Source organism: Hylobates moloch, unplaced genomic scaffold (assembly GCF_009828535.3).
Source record: "Hylobates moloch isolate HMO894 unplaced genomic scaffold, HMol_V3 SCAFFOLD_11, whole genome shotgun sequence".
NCBI classification, from domain to species: domain Eukaryota; kingdom Metazoa; phylum Chordata; class Mammalia; order Primates; family Hylobatidae; genus Hylobates; species Hylobates moloch.
The window spans coordinates 31,481,140-31,504,319 of NW_026652286.1; positions in this window are offsets into that span (position 1 = coordinate 31,481,140).

Genomic DNA, 23,180 nt, shown 5'->3' on the forward strand with positions numbered 1-23,180 from the left:
TGTGCAGTTAACAATTTTATTTATATTTCTTCCTTGAATATATTTTTTAACATCATTTTGCCTTCGTAAATTCTAACTAAACTTTTAAATAGATTCTTCTAAAGCCATGTAAACCGTGTTGGAAAAGTATGATGAATGATTTTGTGAACTGTTTTTATAGTTTTGATGAGTCAATATTTACCTTTTAATAAATCAGGATAATAATTATAAATGATTATTAAAATATCACTTTAATATTAGGTCTTTTCAGAGAATGTTTGCTTTGTAAATTCAGATCCCTCTGTGCTTTGGGGAAAATGATGATTTCTCTAATTTTTTACATGTTAAGTAATTCTCCTGATATGGAGCCCAGGAAAAAAATAGATATTTTTGATATTTCCAGGACAGAAATAGCATATTTTTTTACCAAGTCTATGGAAAGCAAAACTAATAGGTCATGGAATATGGATCTTTGGAGTTGGGAATGTTGATTTGTAGGCTGTAATTTCAAAGGAAAGATAACTGCTTCAGTAAGTTCATCCTCCCCCTCCCACTCATTGAACTGTAGTATCTTAGCTAATATTTCGAAGCATTTTACTTCTGAGTTATGCTAACTGGTAAACAGAATTCACTTTTAATTAATTTGACAGTTGTAAGCAGATTGAAGCATGTTTACAGTATTTTAATCAATGATTAAATATAAGACAATTCTAGGCAAAACAGAAAATATTTTATCCTCATTTCTTGATTTTTTTTTTATGGATCCAATATACTACATTCTTTGGTTTCTATAGCACATCAATAGGAACACATTTAACAATGGAATTTTGCAACTAGAACTGAGTCTTTGCAAAAGAATTCAGCTCATTAAAATATCTCTGAGAAACTTCCTTTTCCAGGGATGAATAGTATTATCCAATTATTCATGTCTCTTCAGACTCCAATTTTAGAGTTCTTCAAGTGGCTTATATTGTGAGCTATATAGGCAGTGTCCTCTCCTCACATAACTAACTAAACAATGATCTCTTAAGAATAGACTGGCTGGGTGGGGTTTTATTTAGGCGTTTGGCTTTCTGAGCAAGGGCCAATGATTCAGTCAATTCATACACATGTGTCTTTTTTGGGTATAATGATGAGACTTGAAATTTTTAGTGCTTTGTTTTCTTTATGATTAATGTGCAATATTCATTGCCCTCCCCTCATCATTTAACATATGCATTGGATGGCAAACTTTATTTGTAGAAGGCCTGAACTAAATGCCATTGCTGTGTCTTTGCAAATATTCTTTGTCTTATCTGAAAACTTTTTCTTTTAAATGTTGAAATACATATTGCTTATTTTCTTTTACCCAAACCAGTGTTCATTGCTTCTCTGAAGTTGTACTCTGTTCTTAAGCATATATGATTATCTTTCATATACAGTGTTTTTAATTTTGATTATGATATATTCCTGTGTGCTATTTATATATTTTGTGTGTCTGTATGTTTGCCACGTGGTAGAGCATCATTTAATGTGTGTTATCCTTTCTTCCTTTTTGGTGACCAGAAAGATGCTAATATTATAAGCAAGGAAGTGATTGTCCTTAAACAATTAAACGGAATAACTTGAGATGTCCTCTCACCTGTTAAGGAGATAGACCTTACCTTTTGTTCCCTTCAATACGATTAACTACAGGCATTTCAGGTATCTGCTGAGCAGAATAAAGGACTACCTTTTTATGTGAAGTAGTTGTCTAAAGATCAGAAATAATTGCTTTGTACATTAGCCTTCATGACCTGCTTGACCTAGTTAATTAATTTTTTGCTAACATAATGATAATAGATATATATTTGAAGATATGTTTCATCGTTAAGTATCTAATTGACCTCTAATTTTAAGAGCTGCACCTTCCATTTATTGTCTTTTGGAGATGGCTGGAGCAGCCAACAGAAAAACCGAGGACAGTCAGAAGCTGACTTCAATCCCACGTAGTCCCTCTGTCTTAGGTTGTATTTCTTTGTATTTGAATTTAGCATTGATGAACAAAATGCAATTACAGTGCTCCTGTTTTGGCTCTGGCAAATAGTCGTTTTTTATATGTTATTGATCAGGTAATGGATCTCCTTCCAATTTTCTCTGACAAGGGCTAAATAAACCTATTGAAAGTAATTTGATACTTCCATTGGCACTGTACATGCATCTGATACTCCCTTACAAAGAAATGAGGGGTATAAACAAAGCTCAGAAGTCTAGGATTAGCCCCTAGCTTCAGCAAGCCCTTAAAATATTTTGTAATTCTATCTTCAATCATGAATTAGCTAGGAAAAACAGACCCTCTTTCCTCTCCCTATGTCTCTGCTGTATGCTGTTTTTAATTGCCCACAGGCAGGCTGTTGTGATCTTTGGATGTTTAAAACCAAGATAAAAATGCAAATCTAATTATTTCTTTTATGTAATCTAATTAACTTTAAAAGTAATGATAGATGCTCTATAGTCTGCTTCAAACATTTTAATAATAAAGTTTCTGGGTTATAAAGAATAGGTAAAGCTGCTATAATTATGACTAGCAAGGGCTGTAACAGCAAAAATTACAAATTCTTGCTGTGAACTAAAACTACACTTTAGTTTTTCCACATTAGTCATGCTAGATTGTTTGTTATAGTTGGAATGCGCCTAAAAGTAAGAGAACTGACCAGATCCCAAGAGCTACTCGATGGAATCAGCTAGTTAGCTGTTTTTCCAAGTGTGGCCTTATGGCAAAGATCTCATTCAGTAGACTAAAACCTGAAGGTGAATCTCAAAGCTTTTTCTGCACTATCCTTCAGTTACTTCAGTCTCTACACAACCCGCCCTTCTCTATCTGTGCTTATCTCTTAGACTGCACTGTACTCCCCAGCTCTCTCCCAAACCAGTGGTACTAAAAATTCAGGGAAACCAAAGTCTCTGCTTTCTGGAATTGAAGTGGGAGAGTGCCTTACCTCTTCAGAGGCAGTGTGAGGTGCAGCAGAGTGGGGCAGATGTTCCAGGTGAGGCCAGCATGTGACATTGCGTAATAGTGAATAGGAAAATGTCTCTCTTCTATTTTTTTTTTCCTTGATCCTTCTCATTACATTGAGGGCTCAGTTTAATGTTAGTCTTTAATACTCTTCTAGTATGTACTAAAATCTGAGACAGAGAGAGAGATAATGAGAGAGAGAGAGAGAGAGATCATCTTATTCTCAGAGCCTTTGGATGCAATATGGCAGTCAGCTAGAATTTAAATAAATTTAATATTTTTCTTTACATGGTTATCTGGTTATCTTCTATTTATGGCAGGTGATTTTAATTTTCTATTTGAAGTATAATATGAAGTTTCCTTTTGAAGTATATATACACCAAAAGAAAAAGTCAAATTAAAATCTTAAGCAAATAGTAATTAGGTACTTGGAAATGGCAAAATTATGAAGATAGTTCTCTAATGGAATTTTGGGAAACCCTTGAAAGAGTACTACAGTAAGAGTTGTATTAAACATTCCCCCTCTACCCTGCCAGCACTTTCACAGAATGTTAAACTCAAAAACGTCATCATGATTCTCATTCACTGGATAGAGGGAGAATAGGTAGCTATCCATGTTGAAGACGATATAGTAAGTTTATCATAAGCCATACTTTAAAATAACCCTGAGATTATGTTTTTCCACCTTTGGGGGAATTAAAATGTCCTTTCTATGAAGTATTGGTGATAATAGGTGGTATGTGCTTTCTTTGTTTTTCAATAGTTTTATTTGGTAAAATAAAAAGTTCCCAACTATATGTAAGTCTCCACTTGTCTTTGAAATTTTGCTGATCTATGATATATAAAACCTTTGGGCATGCTTAATCTAGTCCAAAGCCTTTAGTTTACACGAGGAAACTGAGGTATAGACCAGAGGCTTGTCTGAGCTTAAAAAGCAAGTATTATCAGAGCCACAAGGGGAACCCAGGTTTCTTGATGCCTGCTGGAGCACTGTTTCCAGTATTTCAGATCCTTTCTCCATTTGCCCTGTTTGTGACTTGAATAAATCTTACTGTACTTCAGTTTCCTAGTTTACAAAATGTGTCTAATAATACCTAACATCTAAAATGTCATTACATTCTCTTTATCCTTAAATAGAAAAAATAGAAAATTTGCCACTAGACTCTCTCTACCCTTAGAACTACTACAGCTGTGAGTCTATACCTACAAGGCAAGAGATAAAAAGAATATAATTGGAATCTTTTTGTAGTGCAATGGGAGGTGTGTTTATGGCTGGGTGACTCTTTTGGTGTTTACATATGAACCTCTTAGACAGTTAATTATACTACTTCCTGAGGGCTTTAACGTGATGTGTCACTATACTGAGGGTCAGACACCTTTAATATTAATAACTTTTTTTATAACTACCTTCTTCATCTGATGAATGTGAGCAGTGAGTGACAGCATTCCATGCTAGTGGTTCTCAACCTTGGTTGTCCCTTGTAATCACTTGGAATCTTGTTAAAAATACTGATGCCTATCCCAAAGATTTTTATTTAATTGGTCTTGGATAGAGTCTGAGCATGGAGAGTATTGAAAAGTTTATAGATGATTCTAGTGGGTAATCAAAATTGAAAAATACTGCTCTATACAGGGTAATGAAGATTAAATGATTAAAGGTTAATCCTAAGTTGTTTAGATTTAGGTTGAATCTCTCTGTCTCTCTCTCTCTCTCTCTGTCTCATCCATCCATCCATCCATCCATCCATCCGTCCGTCCGTCCGTCCGTCCGTACATCCATCCGTCCTGAGGGTTGGAGTATACCTTAAATAATTCATGATGAGTTAAAATATACTTTTCATTTTGGTCATAGCTGTTTTACTTACTAGCTAGAAAGCTTTTAATGTACCATGGTTTAAATAATTTAAATAAATTTAGTTTTTCTAATAACTTGATTTTTATTTGTATATGAGGATATTGGCAAGCTAAAAATGTATAGATGTCAGAAGGTCTGTGTCTTTTGGAGAAGGTGTATGAAAAAAATGAAGCACAAAATAAGACAAAAATAAGACAAAAAAGTTAGAAAATAAAATCTCAGATGCCATTTGGCTTTTAACTTTCTAAACAGAATAAATTTTCACACAAACATCAATCCATTTTTTAAAAGTGTTTTAAAACTTTATGACATAGAAAAAATCTTGCATCTGACATATGTGAAGAATGTATGACTCTGAATCCACTTTTAAGTAAATTTGTACATATAAACAAAAGATGTAGAGAATAAGATGTGTTATTTCAGAATATATGTAATTTAAAAATTTTATGGAACCAGCGCAGGTATTGGAGATAAATAAATTAGGGTTTAAATAACAATTCCACTACCTGTTAGCGCTGTGGTCTGTTTTGTTACTTAGTAGATGTAAGACAAGTTACTTGATGTCTCTCAGCCTGTATTTCCTAATTCCTAAAGATAATTACAATACCTTATAGTAGCTTTGAGATAATTATATAAAACCCCTAGTAATTGCTTAATGCATAATACATACCACTATCATTGTTGTTTTTGTTCTTGTATGACTAGGTATAGAAATAATTTCAGAGTTTCTAATAGAGAAATCTTCATGTACATATTCTACATGTGCACATATACACACATTTGTATCTATACACACATGCATATTTAGAGCCCACAAATTAGTGATGTGAATATAGAATAATCAATGTGTAGGTACTATAATCAATTATTATCACCATGATAGTATAGAGGAAAAGAAAGTGCAAAAATTTTCACTGGCTGCCAAATGAGAGCTTTTCAATTGTCAGTGAGTGGAGAGTAAGATTTGTCAGGCACTCAGAAATGGTTGGCCAAGTATTAGAGCAGCTTGGAGATTGTACAAAAGAGAGCATAACATTTTATTTTCAAAAAACAGAGTCAAATTCTCACCTCTCAGACTAAAATGGGCTTTGCTATTAGATCCATAGTGCTTGTGAAGTTAGAAGGATGGTAAATGAACCTTTCCAATTTATTTTATAGGTTTTTAAACACAGTTGAAGTTATGTGATGTAGCTGCACAAAATGCAAAAGTCCTTCTTGTTGAAAATAAAGTTGTTCATATAAATCTTATGTATGCCATCTCCTGTAAGTCAAGCATTTGCCTAGCTTTTGTGAATTATGTCTACACTTAGAATTTAAGAAGTTAAACAGTATGCATATCAGACTTGAGAGATGGGAAATAAAAATTGATATACTATGTGACACTTGATATAGCACAGGGAAATATCTTTTAAATGCTGAAGGGATGTACTGACATAACCATTTTTAATTCACATATAGTAACTTCCCACTCAAAGTTATTAATGTTAGAGTCATGGATTTTTACTTGTTCAAAATAACAGCAAATAAATGATGCAAAAAGTGTAGTATCTCCTGTAAGAGGCTGAATTAATTTTATCCACTGCTCAATCCATTAAGAAAATGTTAAAGTTGTAATATCAAACAATGAAAGTTACGGAATTCATAGTTAGAATTAAGGGTTGAGTACATCCTCAGTCAGGTTGTAGTCTGGACTCTAACTTTCGATACATGTATATTTCAGTGGAAGATTTTTCTCTTAAAATGTCTGCAGTTCAGTTTTCTGGAGTGGCTTCATAACTTCAACTGTGTTTAAAATGCTATAAAATAAATTGGAAAGGTTCATTTACCATCCTTCTAACTTCACAAGCACTATGGATCTAATAGCAAAGCCCATTTTAGTCTGAGAGGTGAGAATTTGACTCTCTACTCACGGACAAAAAAAAAAAGAAAGAAAGAAAAGTTTAAAAATTAACTGGGTGCGGTGATCTATTCCAAAATTGACCACATAGTTGGAAGTAAAGCATTCCTCAGCAAATGTGAAAGAACAGAAATTATAACAAACTGTCTCTCAGACCACAGTGCAATCAAACTAGAATTCAGGATTAAGAAACTCACTCAAAACCGCTCAACTACATGGAAACTGAACAACCTGCTTTTGAATGACTACTGGGTACATAACAAAATGAAGGCAGAAATAAAGATGTTCTTTGAAACCAACGAGAACAAAGACACAACATACCAGAATCTCTGGGACACATTCAAAGCAGTATGTAGAGGGAAATTTATAGCACTAAATGCCCACAAGAGAAAGCAGGAAAGATCCAAAATTGACACCCTAACATCACAATTAAAAGAACTAGAAGAGTAAGAGCAAACACATTCAAAAGGTAGCAGAAGGCAAGAAATAACTAAAATCAGAGCAGAACTGAAGGAAATAGAGACACAAAAAACCCTTCAAAAAATTAATGAATCCAGGAGCTGGTTTTTTGAAAAGATCAACAAAATTGATAGATCACTAGCAAGACTAATAAAGAAGAAAAGAGAGAAGAATCAAATAGATGCAATAAAAAATGATAAAGGGGATATCACCACTGATCCCACAGAAATACAATCTACCATCAGAGAATACTACAAATACCTCTACGCAAATAAACTAGAAAGTCTAGAAGAAATGGATAAATTCCTCCACAAATACACCCTCCCAAGACTAAACCAGGAAGAAGTTGAATCTCTGAATAGACCAATAACAGGCTCTGAAATTGTGGCAATAATCAATAGCTTACCAACCAACCAGAGTCCAGGACCTGATGGATTCACAGCCGAATTCTACCAGAGGTACAAGGAGGAACTGGTACCATTCCTTCTGAAACTATTCCAATCAATAGAAAAAGAGGGAATCCTCCCTAACACATTTTATGAGGCCAGCATCATCCTGATACCAAAGCCTGGCAGAGACACAACCAAAAGAGTGCGTTTCAGACCAATATCCTTGATGAACATTGATGCAAAAATCTTCAGTAAAATACTGGCAAACCGAATCCAGCAGCACATCAAAAAGCTTATCCACCATGATCAAGTGGGCTTCATCCCTGGGATGCAAGGCTGGTTCAACATACGCAAATCAATAAATGTAATCCAGCATATAAACAGAACCAAAGACAAAAACCACATGATTATCTCAATAGATGCAGAAAAGGCCTTTTACAAAATTCAACAACCTTCATGTTAAAAACTGTCAATAAATTAGGTATTGGTGGGACATATCACAAAATAATAAGAGCTATTTATGACAAACCCACAGCCAATATCATACTGAATGGGCAAAAACTGGAAGCATTACCTTTGAAAACTGGCACAAGACAGGGTTGCCCTCTCTCACCACTCCTATTCAACATAGTGTTGGAAGTTCTGGCCAGGGCAATCAGGCAGGAGAAGGAAATAAAGGGTATTCAGTTAGGAAAACAGGGAGTCAAAGTGTCCCTGTTTGCAGATGACATGATTGTATATCTAGAAAACCCCACTGTCTCAGCCCCAAATCTCCTTAAGCTGATAAGCAACTTCAGCAAAGTCTCAGGATACAAAATCAACGTACAAAAATCACAAGCATTCTTGTACACCAATAACAGACAAGCAGAGAGCCAAACCATGAGTGAACCCCCATTCACAATTGCTTCAAAGAGAATAAAATACCTAGGAATCCAACTTACAAGGGATATGAAGGACCTCTTCAAGGAGAACTACAAACCACTGCTCAATGAAATCAAAGAGGATACAAACAAATAGAAGAACATTCCATGCTCATGGGTTGGAAGAATCAATATTGTGAAAATGGCCATACTGCCCAAGGTAATTTATAGATTCAATGCCATCCCCATCGAGCTACCAATGACTTTCTTCACAGAATTGGAAAAAACTACTTTAAAGTTCATATGGAACCAAAAAAGAGCCCGCATCGCCAAGTCAATCCTAAGCCAAAAGAACAAAGCTGGAGGCATCATGCTACCTGACTTCAAACTATACTACAAGGCTACAGTAACCAAAACAGCATGGTACTGGTACCACAACAGAGACATAGATCAATGGATCAGAACAGAGCCCTCAGAAATGATGGCACATATCTACAACTATCTGATCTTTGACAAACCTGACAAAAACAAGCAATGGGAAAAGGATTCCCTATTCAATAAATGGTGCTGGGAAAACTGGCTAGCCATATGTAGAAAGCTGAAACTGGATCCCTTCCTTACACCTTATACAAAAATTAATTCAAGATGGATTAAAGACTTACATGTTAGACCTAAAACCATAAAATCCCTTGAAGAAAACCTGGGCAATACCATTCAGGACATAGGCATGGGCAAGGACTTCATGTCTAAAACACCAAAAGCAATGGCAACAAAAGCCAAAATTGACAAATGCGATCTAATTAAACTAAAGAGCTTTTGCACAGCAAAAGAAACTACCATCAGAGTGAACAGGCAACCTACAAAATGGGATAAAATTTTTGCAAACTACTCATCTGACAAAGGGCTAACATCCAGAATCTACAATGAACTCAAACAAATTTACAAGAAAAAAACAAACAACCCCATCAACAAGTGGGCGAAGGACATGAACAAACACTTCTCAAAAGAAGACATTTATGCAGCCAAAAAACACATGAAAAAATGCTCATCATCACTGGCCATCAGAGAAATGCAAGTCAAAACCACAATGAGATACCATCTCACACCAGTTAGAATGGCCATCATTAAAAAGTCAGGAAACAACAGGTGCTGGAGAGGATGTGGAGAAATAGGAACACTTTTACACTGTTGGTGGGACTGTAAACTAGTTCAACCATTGTGGAAGTCAGTGTGCCAATCCTCAGGAATCTAGAACTAGAAATACCATTTGCCCCAGCCATCCCATTACTGGGTATATACCCAAAGGACTATAAATCATGCTGCTATAAAGACACATGCACACGTATGTTTACTGCGGCACTATTCACAATAGCAAATACTTGGAATCAACCCAAATGTCCAACAACGATAGACTGGATTAAGAAAATGTGGCACATATACACCATGGAATAGTATGCAGCCATAAAAAATGATGAGTTCATGTCCTTTGTAGGGACATGGATGAAACTGGAAACCATCATTCTCAGTAAACTATCGCAAGGACAAAAAACCAAACACTTCATGTTCTCACTCATAGGTGGGAATTGAACAATGAGAACACATGGACACAGGAAGGGGAACATCACACTCCGGGGACTGTTGTGGGGTGGGGGGAGGGAGGAGGGATAGCATTAGGGGATATACCTAATGCTAAATGATGAGTTAATGGGTGCAGCACACCAACATGGCACATGGATACATATGTAATAAACCTGCACATTGTGCACATGTACCCTAAAACTTAAAGTATAATAATAATAATAATAATAATAAAATTAACTGGGTGTGGTGGCATGCATCTGTACTCCTAGCTACTTGGGAGGCTGAGGTAGGGGGATCTCTTGAGCCCAGGAGTTTTAGGCTGCATTGAGCTATGATCACTGCACTCCATCCTGGGCTATGGAGAAAGACTCTGTCTCTAAATCAATAATGAAATAAAATAAATAATATAAAAATTTCAACTTTTTTAATATACAAAAGCAATATATGTTAGAAATTTAAGAAAAAACTAAAGAAAAAATGTCTTTGATTAGTAAAGTTATTTTTACTACTTTTCTTGCTTTAGTTTTTTAGTTTTAAAACTTCTTTTCTAGTAATTTTTATTTTCCAGTGGTTTCTAATTAAAAAATTTACTAGTAGTTTTTCTTGTCTAGTAGTTTCTTAAAAAAAAACCAAACACTTTTCTAGTAGTTTAAAAAAAAAAAAAAAAACAAAACTAAAAAACCAAAGCAAGAAAATTAATAAAAATAATTTTACTACCCAAAGACATTTGCCCTAAACATCATATACTTAACCACTTGATATATAGAGTGTATTACAAATTTGGGTCTCTACTGCCAGTCTTACTGAGAAGGAAAGATACTGCATTGATATGGAGGCCAAGGTCCTAAACATAGAGCTTAGGTTACTTCTTCTATGGAATCAACAATGGTCTGAGTCCTCCCTCCCAAAAGAAACCCCCCAGGAGCTTAGAAGTTCCAAGGATATACTCCAGTTTTAAGATGGAGTCCATGAGAGGGCCCTCTCAAAGACCAGTGGACCTAACAATCCACATTGGAACTAAATCAGAAAACTTTAACAGAAAAGCAGTTGTGTGGATGCCATCTTCAAGAGCCTAACTTCACTTTTCTATGCAGGCATAGATCTTGCCAATGCTTTCAGTCTGTTTTACTGATATCTGTACATGTTTCTAACTCTTATCCTCCCAACCAGCTTTTCCTGGAACACAGTAAATTCCATAGACTTATATGTCCTCTTTGGCTCTGCGAGGCCACAATTTCAAGCCCAGGAAAAAAGAAGGCATGGAGATGATAACCGATCTACTCTCAGCAGAACTTGTTCTTCTCCCTCTTATGTAAAGTCTGCAGCCACAACTTGGAGACGAAATAGTATTAGAACAATGACAGAAAGATGATTAGATTAGTTGACAGAAAGTAGCCTAGACTTGAACTCAGGATGTCTATGCCTGCCTAGTCCTTGTTCTGCTAGCAACTACATGTCCTCCAGCAAATGACTTTTCTGCCTTTTCATTTTCCATATATTTGAAGAAGGATTATTGTTCGATTATTGTTCAGGATTATCACTGAAGTTCCTTGCAATTCTGACCTCTGATTCTAGATGACAGGAATTGACTCTGGTACTTAAAAAAAGGAGAGCAGTAGATAGTCTTGCTTAGGAAGCTCAAAGGCAAACGTCAAGTTTGGCCATAGCATAAGACGTGTCCTCTTAGGAGGATGTTTCCATTTCAAACCATTGAAGGGTCTGGAATGATGAGGTCAAATTCAGGTTTCCTTTGTGAGGTATTGTGATGGCTTGTAATGCTTGCCCCATGAAATAATGGCTATAAGTGATTTTTAGAAAAATACATTCAAGAAGAGGGCCTGTAAACGCCTGCTTTCAGGCTACAGCAAACACATTTCTGCAGCCAATGACAAACTCCTGACATTACGGCTGTATAATGGAAAGAGTGACACAAACTTAATTTTAGTGTTGCAAGTGAAATATCATAATTTTTGGAAACAAATCCTTATAGCTTTGCTAAGGTATTAATTGCAGGAAATTACTGCATATCCTTTTGAAGTATTATGTCAGTGGCATATATAGCACATAACACCTTTTCCTAGTCTCTCTTGTTTTCACCCCAAATGTTGCATTTTCATTTGAAAAGAGATGTGTTAAGTGGCTAGAACTTTGTCTAACTGTGGGGGTGGTGTTGAGTGTGGGGGTGGGTTCAGACAGTCTCAAAACACTTAAGCTGTGAAGGGAGACTTCTCAGTTATGCTTTCTAGAACTGGGTCTCCTGCTTGAAGGATAACTTTGATACGGATATTCTTTTGGCCATTTCTTCATTTCTAACTTGTTAAGTTTCAAATTCTAGTCCCAATACATTTTCCAACTGCAATTTATTGGGTTGCAGGATTTAAAAATGAGAGAATTTCATTTCTGATGTGTGGTAGAGCTTAATACGGTTTTCTGATTTCCTCCCATTTTGTTTGTAGTAAATAGGGTAATTACTCACTAAAATTCTAATATCTTTCAGGGCTTTAGGGATGAATCTAAAACAGAACCATATAATGTTTTATTTAAGCAAATCCATGTTCTTATTAGGCGTTCACCTTAATGTCATTTTTTATAAATAAACTTTGTTTTATTTTTTCAAGGGTTATTTAATTTATTTTGTTGTTCTACCACATCCTGACATCTGCCTTTGCTAAGGCCTGCAGGATATGATTTGTGGTTTAAAATTTTAAAAAAGATATTATTTAAAAATGATAAATCATTTGGGATACAAAAATATGAATGTAAAAGAGTCTGATATACCCTATTTCATTTTTTAAATAACCAGACACGTGTACCGTTCTGTGTTTGTACAGAGCATTTGTGCCAGTTATGCATCTGATTAATACCTAACTAGACATGAATGAAACCAATTGTGGAGAAACTACTACAATGCTGGCTTCTTGGACTGTTTATGTTCCCCATTAATTGCAGGGCTTTACCATATAACCATTGGGTAGATCTGGTTTTACTTATCAAATCCAGATCTGCTTTTTCTCCCCCTGCCGAGCAGGGTGAAGTTTCTTGTGCTACCAGCTTCTTATTATTTTGGGGGTTCATAGCATCTTGAGAACTGAAGCTATTAGCCCTGGAACTCCCAGTGTTTCTGTGGAAAGATTATCTTTGCTAGAGTAACTCCTTGGTAAGTTTGCTCTACATGCAACACAGTCAGGTTAAACAGCATTTTATTTTTAAATGAAGTATTTATTTTAATAATTATGGACAAATACTCATTTCTCCACAGCCCTTCCTTACTGTACTTTGGATAAGGGTAGGTCTAAACTGGAGGGCTTTTAAAGTCTGGTCTTTAATCTTTTCCCATAGCCTTCACGTTTTTCCCTAGGGGGAGAAATAGGTGGGAAATGAGGCAGGGAACAGTATAGGGTTGATTTGTACATAAATGATAATGTGGTCTTTTTTCAAAAGAGCACTATATTTTCTTTGGAAATGAGAATGCACAAAGGGTATTTTAGTTGGGCTTATAAGAAGACCATTTCACTTGCCTAGTTAAAAGAGCTGTTAGGCAGTAGTTTTAATCTCCACCTTGACAGAACATGTGCCTGTGAGTTCCAAAGGGGCAAAATGTATTGAATTTGAAGAGGACAGCAAGTCTGTCCCATTCAGATCCTTAACCATTTCAGTTTTGCCAGGGCTAGCTTCCAAAGCTAGGTTTAAAAGCAGCTGGGAGATGTACCATCACTTTACAAAATGAGTATTCTAATTATTAACCATAAAATGTGGGAAAGATATCTGACAAGAAATCTAAAAAGATAAGCTTCTTCTTTTATGCTGACTGTTTGGGGACATTCTCACTACCTTTTTGACTAAAAAAGTCTTTGCATTCTGAGAAAAATGAATGATAGAAGGTTTTTTTTTTTTTTTTTTTTTTAGACTAAGTAGCTGTGAAGTTGTATAAGAAAGAGAAAACACTTTGAAAAGTGGTTAGAGCTCTCATGTATTAAGCACAGCAGATGAAATGATTTATTGGGTTTTATACACATTCTGTAAAGGGTAAGCATTGCTAACAGAATGAGTGGCAGCCTCTGGGAGCTGAACAGGCCCCAGGGACTAGTCTTTGTTCCTCTGGTCTTGACAGGCATGTGTCTCTGTTAAATGAGGGCTTAATTTCTCTCATATGTGAACAATTTCCAAGCCCAACAAAGACAGCCAGGACTGGAGCTATTTAAAAGAACCAATACAGGAGGAAGCATTCTTGAAGAAAGGGGATGCTAAAAGGCTAATTACTCACGATGGCTTAGCAACTATTTTATTTTTTCCCTAAGCAAGGTTTATTAACATGAATCTACCACTTTTTTTTTTTTACATAAACACACATTAAAATTACAAGGGTGTATTTTAATTCTTTGTGAAATAGCCATTTGCTGATCTCTGTTCATTGAAAAGAGGTGCCCCCATCAGCACCTCGTGGTGGTGTATATCATGGAATATTAATTCACTAGAGGGGGAGGGGAGAGACTAATATACTTTGGATCTTTTCTGTCTCAAGTGGAAGGAATTTAAACTATTTACTAAGCAGCATCCTTGGCAACACTGTGAATCCTTTCTTTAGACAGTAATTGCTTAAAATATGGAGGGAATCTTTATTTCAAGATTTTCTGTGAGTGTCTGGCTATGATTCTCTTAGTTTGTTTCAATTTCTAGAAGAAAATCCATCTTGTTAAAGGGGCATATGTAAGAGGTTACAGGTATGTCTACTTTCATCACTCATATTTTTAAAAAAAGACTTTGTAAACTTGATCATTTTCCCTTTCAACTTGTATTATAATCCTCATTGGCCATTTATCTTAATTTTTGACTCCTGACATTTAAATTTCTGTACTTTTCCTTTCAAGCTTAGTAACTTCTTTTAGCAGGTAATGATCTATAAACATTTAAATGTATTTGTACTGCAACTTTTATATCATATTATATTATAATAATAGGACTACTTAAATGTGAACAATAATCATCTTCTGATTCATCTACTTTGTATGGTTTTAAAGCAGGATGTACCAGTTATTTGAATTGTTTACAAAGAAAGATTATCAATAAATGAAGGTCTCTTCCAACTCTAAACTTCTATGTTCTAAGAATAAAAATGGATCTGAAATAAAATAAATGACATAATTTTAGAGTGTCTACAATAAATTTGTTAAAAATTCCCCAAATATTACAAGCTTACATTTTGAATTTTTAATATAGAAAAATTAGAAAATCCTCAAATATGGAAGTTTAGCACAAAGTCAGACACGCAACAGCGTCATTTCATGGGAACAACATTCTGCTGTACGTGGTAGCTCTGTGTGGCATGATAGAAAAGGCGAAGAAATTATTGATTTGATTTGTAATGATGGACGGCTGACCAACAACTTGGTTACATCTCATTATCAAAGTGGTCTTTGTGAATGAATCAGATTTTTCATATGCTATTAGCAGTTGTAGCAAAAAAAACATAATTTCCACCTGCATGCCTATTTCTACTAGAGTATAGATAACTTCTGAAAGTGTCTCAGCCTTGTGTACAGCCATGATGACCTAACTCTGAAGGAAATGGGGTTGTATCTTTATTTAGAATGTGAAATGGTGACTATGTGACTTGGAGAAGAAAAAACTAAAAGCCATTTCCTCCCAGGTGCTTTTCCTTAGCATCCTTGCTTTCTACCCGGAAATACTGTGGTTTCCATAAGAAAGTATATTTTAGTAGAAATAACATGTTCCAAACCACTTAAACTAATGTCTAAGCTATATTTGTTCCAGATTTGAAGTGCATCTGAATATGAGAAACAGTAGGGACTTCAGAAATGAGAGTCACAAAAAATTCTAGGACCCTTATTTATGACATGAATTAATTAGGTTAAGCTTGCTTTCTCTTTATTATTCAGGATGTTATCCAAAATGAACAATATCATTTCTTTATAAACCTGCCTCTATTTTTATACTTCCTGTTCTTATAAATGACATCATCACTGCAAATCATATTTGGTACCTGTTTTTCCTTTATACATCATAGAATTGCCAATTCTAATTTACCTCAAAATACCTCTTATCACGTTAGATTCATGTTATGTCATGCCAAAACTGCTGAAACAGTCTGAAATGGTCACCCCCCCCTTTAGTTTGTCCCTTTCCAATTTATATATCTATTCCAGAATATTCTTCCTAAAGTACACTTCTCATTGTGTTTCTTTTCTGTTGAGATATCTCCAATGGTGTCCTATTGACTATGATTTTGATTTGACAAACTTTCATTAAGCAGTTGTTATGTTTCTGATACTCCTTTGGTCTTTGAGGATATGGCAATCTACAAAAATCCCTGCTCTGCTAAGTTTACATTCCACTGTGGGGAGGCAGGCATTAAATAGATAAGTAAAATTACTGCACACTACAAGAACTGCTACGGAGAAAAAGCAGGGAAGGAGGAAAGGGAATGGGAAAGAGATACTGCAATTTTAAATAGGGTGTGTGGGTACGTACTTAAGGGAGAAGGTAGTATTTGAGAAAAGACCCACAGGAATGGAAGAAGCAAGTCATATGCATATCTGGAGAAAGATCCTTCCAGGGCAGAGGAAACAGCAGAGCACGCTAGCTGATGGGGGCTTGCTAGCTTTAGCTAAGGAGCATCAGGGACCAGTATGGCTGGCCAGGGTAGGGGTAATTTTAGTGAGTGAACAAAAGAGAAAAGAGTAGGAAATGAGAACACAGATATCTTTTACATCGTTGTAAGGACTTTGGTCTTCAAATGGGATGGGAGACCATTGGAAAGAATGGCGTGCCCTGACTTGGGTTTTAACAGGCTCATTCTGGCTACTGTGTTGCAAATAGACTAAAGGGTGGAAGAGTAGAAGGAGGGAGACCATGAGAAGGTATTTTAGGCAAAATGTTGGTAACTTGGACCAGGTTAATAGTGAGAAGTCAATTCTAGATATATTGTAAGAGCAAAGCCAACGAGATTTAGAGTGAAAAGGAGAGAGGAAAGTCAAGGATTTTGACCTAAGCAACTAGAAAAATGGAGTTGACATTCACTGAGATTCTGCCATTCACTGGAAAAGCTGTAAGAAGAACAGGTATCAGCAGTGAGTGAGGGTCTGGAAGTTGGAGGGAGAATATTAAAAGTTTAGTGTTGAACTATTTTGCTGAAATACTTATTAGAGATCTGTTTGGAGATGTTGAGTAAGCAGTAGGACATACATGACTGGAATTCAGAGGAGAGATAAGGACTGAAAATGTACATTTGAGAGTGTCAATGTATGCGTAGTTTTCAAAGTTCAGGGTTTTTAGCCTAATGTTCGTGGCCCTCCATAACATGTTTCCTACTCTCAGTAAAGCCATTTCTAGCTTTACTTTGTACTAGTTAAGAAACTTGTCTGTGTATAATTTTCAGTACGCGACTCATACTTTCCCATCTCCAAATCAGTTGTCATAATGTTTTTTCTACTTGGAATACCCATTTTCCTCGCATTTATCTTTGTCTTTTTAAAGCCTAGAATTTCATTATGGCCTAGTTCCATGAAGCCTTCACTGATCACCACCACTGCTTTCCCCTGACTCAGTCAAGGTTATCTCTTTCTCTTCTGAGCTTCCACAGTCCCTTGGGCCTTTTAAATAGCACATACTACATGCATTGTATTTTAGCTGTTCGTTCATGTCTTGTCCCTCCTACAAGATCATAGCCTACCTGAAGTCTGAGGTCGTATTCATTTTTGTATTCACAACATGCCTAGTTTGATACTTTGCACATGGGGGATGTTGTTGAATTGAATAGTTGAAATCTTAAATCATTTTAATGGACAAAGAAGGAAACATTCAAAGTTATTTTTTTCTTGCATTATATGTTCATCACTTATTGAAGCAAATATTGCAGAAGCACACATATGAAACAAATTGTACTAAAATATTTAGTTAATAGTGCTATGAATTAAACAGAATGTTAGAAACTTAGGAGTTGGTTTGATCTTTTGACTGAGGTAAAGTCTATCCAATTCGGAGATGTTTGCTGATTAATCAGCTGTTAAATTCCTACTTGATTAAAGTTGGTAATGTGGGTGAAATAAACAGTCCATAGTTGGTTCATTAAAAAAAAAATCACTTAAATTACCTTTTTGGGTTGACTCTGATCTTAATTAAAATGCTTAGAAAGAGCAAATTGGACTGTATACATTTATACTACAGTTTCATTGTCCTTCATTTCTATCTCTAAATTAGTGAATAATTTGTATTTCTAAGAAGGGCTTAAATACATAGCTAATATTGAGTACTTATTATATACTAGGGACTTTTATAAGTCCTTTACAAATATTACCTCCTTAAATGCTATGTATTTAGTCTTTTAGGATTTTTTTTTTTTGAGACAGAGTCTTGCTCTGTTGCCCAGGCTGGAGTGCAGTGGCGCCATCTTGGCTCACTGCAACCTCCACCTCCCAGGTTCAAACGATTCTCATGTCTCAGCCTCCTGAGTAGCTGAGATTACAGGGACATGCCACCATGCCTGGCTAATTTTTGTATTTTTAGTAGAGACAGGGTTTTACCATGTTGGCCAGGCTAGTCTGGAACTCCTGACCTTAAGTAATCTGCCCGCCTTGGCCTCCCAAAGTGCTGGGATTACAGGTGTGAGCCACTGCACCTGGCTTAGGATTCTTCATTTAGCATTACTGAACTTTACTATAGTTTTTGAAAATCAGTAATGCTGTATAGTTCCTTGGGGGAAAGTTCAGAAAGGAATAGTAAGGGATATAGTTTTTACAGCCTTGGTTTACTGTCTGGTATCTTTTTAAGCATTTTAACTTCTATAATTTTTATGTATATTATGTTAAAATAGGAAATCTTGAGAGTTGTAGATTTAGTTTAATTCTTTAAACATTTAAGTCCCTTAGTACTTAGCTAAAGATACCAAGGTGTAAAAGATAATGTCTCTGCCTTTAAGAAACTCACAGTTTAGTAAGAGAGACATTTGAGCAATAATCATACTAAGTAAAATGATTTTTAATTTAGTAAAATTTTAATGAGCTTTGTTGACTGATCATAGATTAAGTATTTTAGCTTTATCAACATCAAGGGTATATCCCTTAAATGCGATGGTAGTTTTTATGGCTTGCAAGTTAGTATTTGTGGCTTGCAAATACCAAATAGAACGGTAACACTTGCTGGAACTCCTGAGAAAATATACTGAAAATCATTCCTCTAAAAGTACATTTTTAAAGAACTGCTTTACTATTTGTTATTTTAGTAATCAACAATAGGAAAAGCTGCAGTTAGCAATATAGATAAAAAGAACCAGTTAATTTCACAGCCTTAAAGCATATCTGAACTTTTTTCTTTCTTTCTTTGCTTTCTTTTTTCTTTTTTTTGAGACCGAGTCTCACTCTGTTGCTCAGGCTGGAGTGCGGTGGTGCGATCTTGGCTCACCACAAGTTCCGCCTCGCAGGTTCAAGCGATTCTCCTGCCTTAGCCTCACAAGTAGCTGGGATTACAGGTGCACACCACTATCCCTGGCTAATTTCTTTTGTAGTTTAGTAGAGACGGGGTTTTACTATGTTGGCCAGGCTGGTCTCAACCCCCGACCTCGTGATCTGCCCACCTCGGCCTCCCAAATTGCTGGGATTACAGGCATGAGCCACTGTGCCTGGCCCTCTCAATGAACTTGCAAAGGAGCCAGAGAGACAAAATGTCCATGTATTTTAAAATGCGAGAGCAGTTGCAGAGCATCTTGAAAACAAGTACAAAAATAATTATTATAAACTGAACAGTTAAATACTCAGGGTCCACTGATTCTGATGGAGGAAAGTGAAATGGTAGACAAGCAAGACACTACTTTACATACATTTTATTTGCTTTAAATTGAACATGGTATCATACAGCACTTTTAAGCAAGGTATAGTTAATGTCTATTTAAGAATTTCTAGGCTGGGCATGGTGGCTCACCCCTATAATCCTAACACTGTGGAATGTGAAGGCAGGAAGATTGCTTGAGCCCAGGAGTTTGAGACCAGCCTGGACAACATAGTGAGACCTCCATCTCTACAAAAAAGAATTAAAATTAGCCAAGTGTGTTGATGCATGCCTGTAGTCCCAGCTACTGGGTAGGCTGAGGTGGGATCACTTGAGCCTGGGAGTTTGAAGCTGCAGTAAGCCAAAATCATGCCACAGCTCTCCAAACTGGGTGACAGAGCGAGACCTTGTCTCCAAAACAAAACAAAGCAAAACACCTGAAAAAGAATTTCTAGAGGCTCAGCTCTTCTTTGTCTCCCAACCTGTCTCTTTCAGAAATAAAGGGCCTTAAGTAGAACTAGCCCTGGTTCCATGATTGAGTAACAAATATACCTGTCAATGCCCCAACTTTTCATAGAAGACAAAATACATACCACATGACTAACTGCAGTTCACAGGAACCACAGAAGAAGATAGTGCAGGTTGCTATCTTGCTTGGATTGCCATTCCTTTTGGGTTAGGCTTAGAAGCTAAAATCATGTAGCATCAAGGCCCCAGAAGAATGGTTTAACCTGTAACTTAGGACTTTAGTCAAGATTTGTTAGCAAGATTTGTTTTTCACTTTAAGGGAGAGATACTTTTCATCCTCAAACTTGATTTGGAAAGTATGTGTGGGAAGAGTTTGTTTTCTTCCCCTCCAGATTTTGTTTTTCCTGAGATATTGGCTGAGAAAGCCTGGTTTAGACCATTGTTTGATGAATGCTACCTAACTTTCTAAAAAGTTAGGATTATACATTCTATCAGTAGTTGCAATCCTTTTCACATGTTTATTTTCTATAAATATCATTTTGTTATCCCTTTAAATAAATTCATTTATAAAAGGCATAGTAAAAATCTATAGGATCTTAAACTCTTTTGGGTGAAAGGGACCTTGAGAACTTAGATCACTGACTTTCAACTTTTTTTCAGACCAACCACAGTAAGAAGTTCATTTCACATCATTACCCAATGCATGCATATAGCACATACATACACATGTATGTATAACAGAAACAGAAATTTCATTAAATGAGACTTGCCTTACAACATGTAATGTTCTCTGTATGAGATATTTTCTTTTTCTATTTCTTTTTTATTTTCTCTTCCCTCCTCTTTTTTCATACTCTTATCTGATCTTTTATTTTTCTTCTCCCCTTTTTACACTCTTTCCCCTCTTTTTCATTCTTTTTTATTATCTTGTCTCTCTCATCTTTATTCACTCTATTCTATTCTCTTCTCTCTTTTATCTCCTTCTACCCTTATACTCTTTCCTCTTTCTTCTCACTTTTCTTCCTTTTTTCTTTCCCTTTTCTCATTTTCCCTATTCTATTCTATTTTTAAAAAGCCAACTCTGTCCTTCTAATTGGTCGCAACCACAAAGCGTGGAAAATACTGACTCAGTTCAAACCACTCATTTTACACTTAAGAAAACCAAGGCTGTTAAAGATGGACTATCATCTGTTTAAGGGATATATTAGGCTATTCTTGCATTGATATAAATAAATAGTCGAGACTGGATAATTTATAAAGAAAAGGCTCATGGTTCTGCAGGCTGTATGGAAAGCAAGGCACTGGGCATCTGCTTGGCTTTTGATGAAGCCTCAGGAAGCTTACAATCATGACGAAGGCAAAGGTGGAGCTGGCAACTCACATAGGAAAGCAGGAGCAAGAGAGTGTAGGCGGGAGAGGCCACACACTTTTAAATGACCAGATTTCACGAGAACTCACTATTGTGAAGCCAGCACCAAGCCATGTGGGATCCACACCCATGATCCAAACACCTCTCACCAGGCCCTGCCTCCAACATTGGGGATCATAATTCAACATGAGATTTGGGTGGGGAGAAATATCCAAACTATATCAAGGGGATTGCTTGTCCAAGACCACATGTTATGTCCTGAAAACATCTAGTTATTGACAGAGTTGGTTTTGTAATGTTGGACTTTAAAGGTCTTCAAAGAAATAAAAATATTCTGACCTATATGGATATCTTAATATTCTGAACCTAATTCTTTCTGTTTTGAAGGATATAAGATGCAGCTAGTTGTAATTATAGACAAGAATGTCTGGGTAAAAATTTGGAAATTTCTACAGATTTCTAGTTTGATGAAGTTGCTATCCATCATCATGAACTTAAAGTTTTGATTTTTCCAAGCAAGGAACAATTATTACAGTTGTATGTAGAAACTGAAAGACGTGAAAACTCTATTATCTATAATTGCACAGAATCTTTGCATTAAGTTTAGGACAAGGAAGAAACAGGAGAATCTATTAATTTATTTTCATAGTTCCAGGAAGGGATAAGAGAGTTAGGACCATAAGCAACCAGAGTCTGATAAAATATCCTTAACTTTGGCCTCCTGCCATGAGTTAGTATGTTGGAACAGTGAATGGCAGAGAAACACGCTAAGGCAAGGCCAGGTGAGAACAAGAAAATGTCTGCAATTCACTTTTTCAGTAAGTACTACCAAGTGCCAGGTTCTAGTTATGTCAAAGGACAGAAGGAAAAAGAAAAATGAGAAACCTTAGCACCATGAGTGTTATATGGTAGAGATCCGACTTGACTATGAGGAGCAGCTTTTTGTCTCAGCAGGAGTTTTGTGGCGCTAGTAAAGGAGGTCAGCATTTTTCCTTTGTCCTGCTTTTGTCTCTTTAGAATCCCACTCTTTGTGCCCTTTTCAGAATGTACATTGGATGTGATTTTTGTTGTTGTAATTTAGTTTCCATTACTACTTTAAATAAACTTGATATAATATTTTGATTAGGGGAACAGCTACTAGAGCCTATTAGCTACTAAAATAATTCTTATGTGTAAGACTATATATATATGACTCTATATATAATCTTAAACATAAGACATATAAATATGATATATATATATCAAATTCATTATCAAATCTTAAGTGTTACAGTCCTCACACAATCCAAGAATAAAGAGAAAATAAAGAAATAGGTGTACTAATGTTGTGCTGGAGCCAACTCACACTAGCTCATAAGAACGAACTGTGTGTATCTTTTCCTGACTTCTCGTCCAGTGACATCATGTTTAGAGGTTGAAATCAACCACGGTGGATTGAAATCAACCATTTACACCATGGAAACTGGCAAATGCTCCATATCACCCTCCCCCACTTTATTTTTGAAAGCTGGTTTACCAGCATTCAACTGGGTGTGATAAAGTACAGAAACATTAAAAAGCAAAGCAATC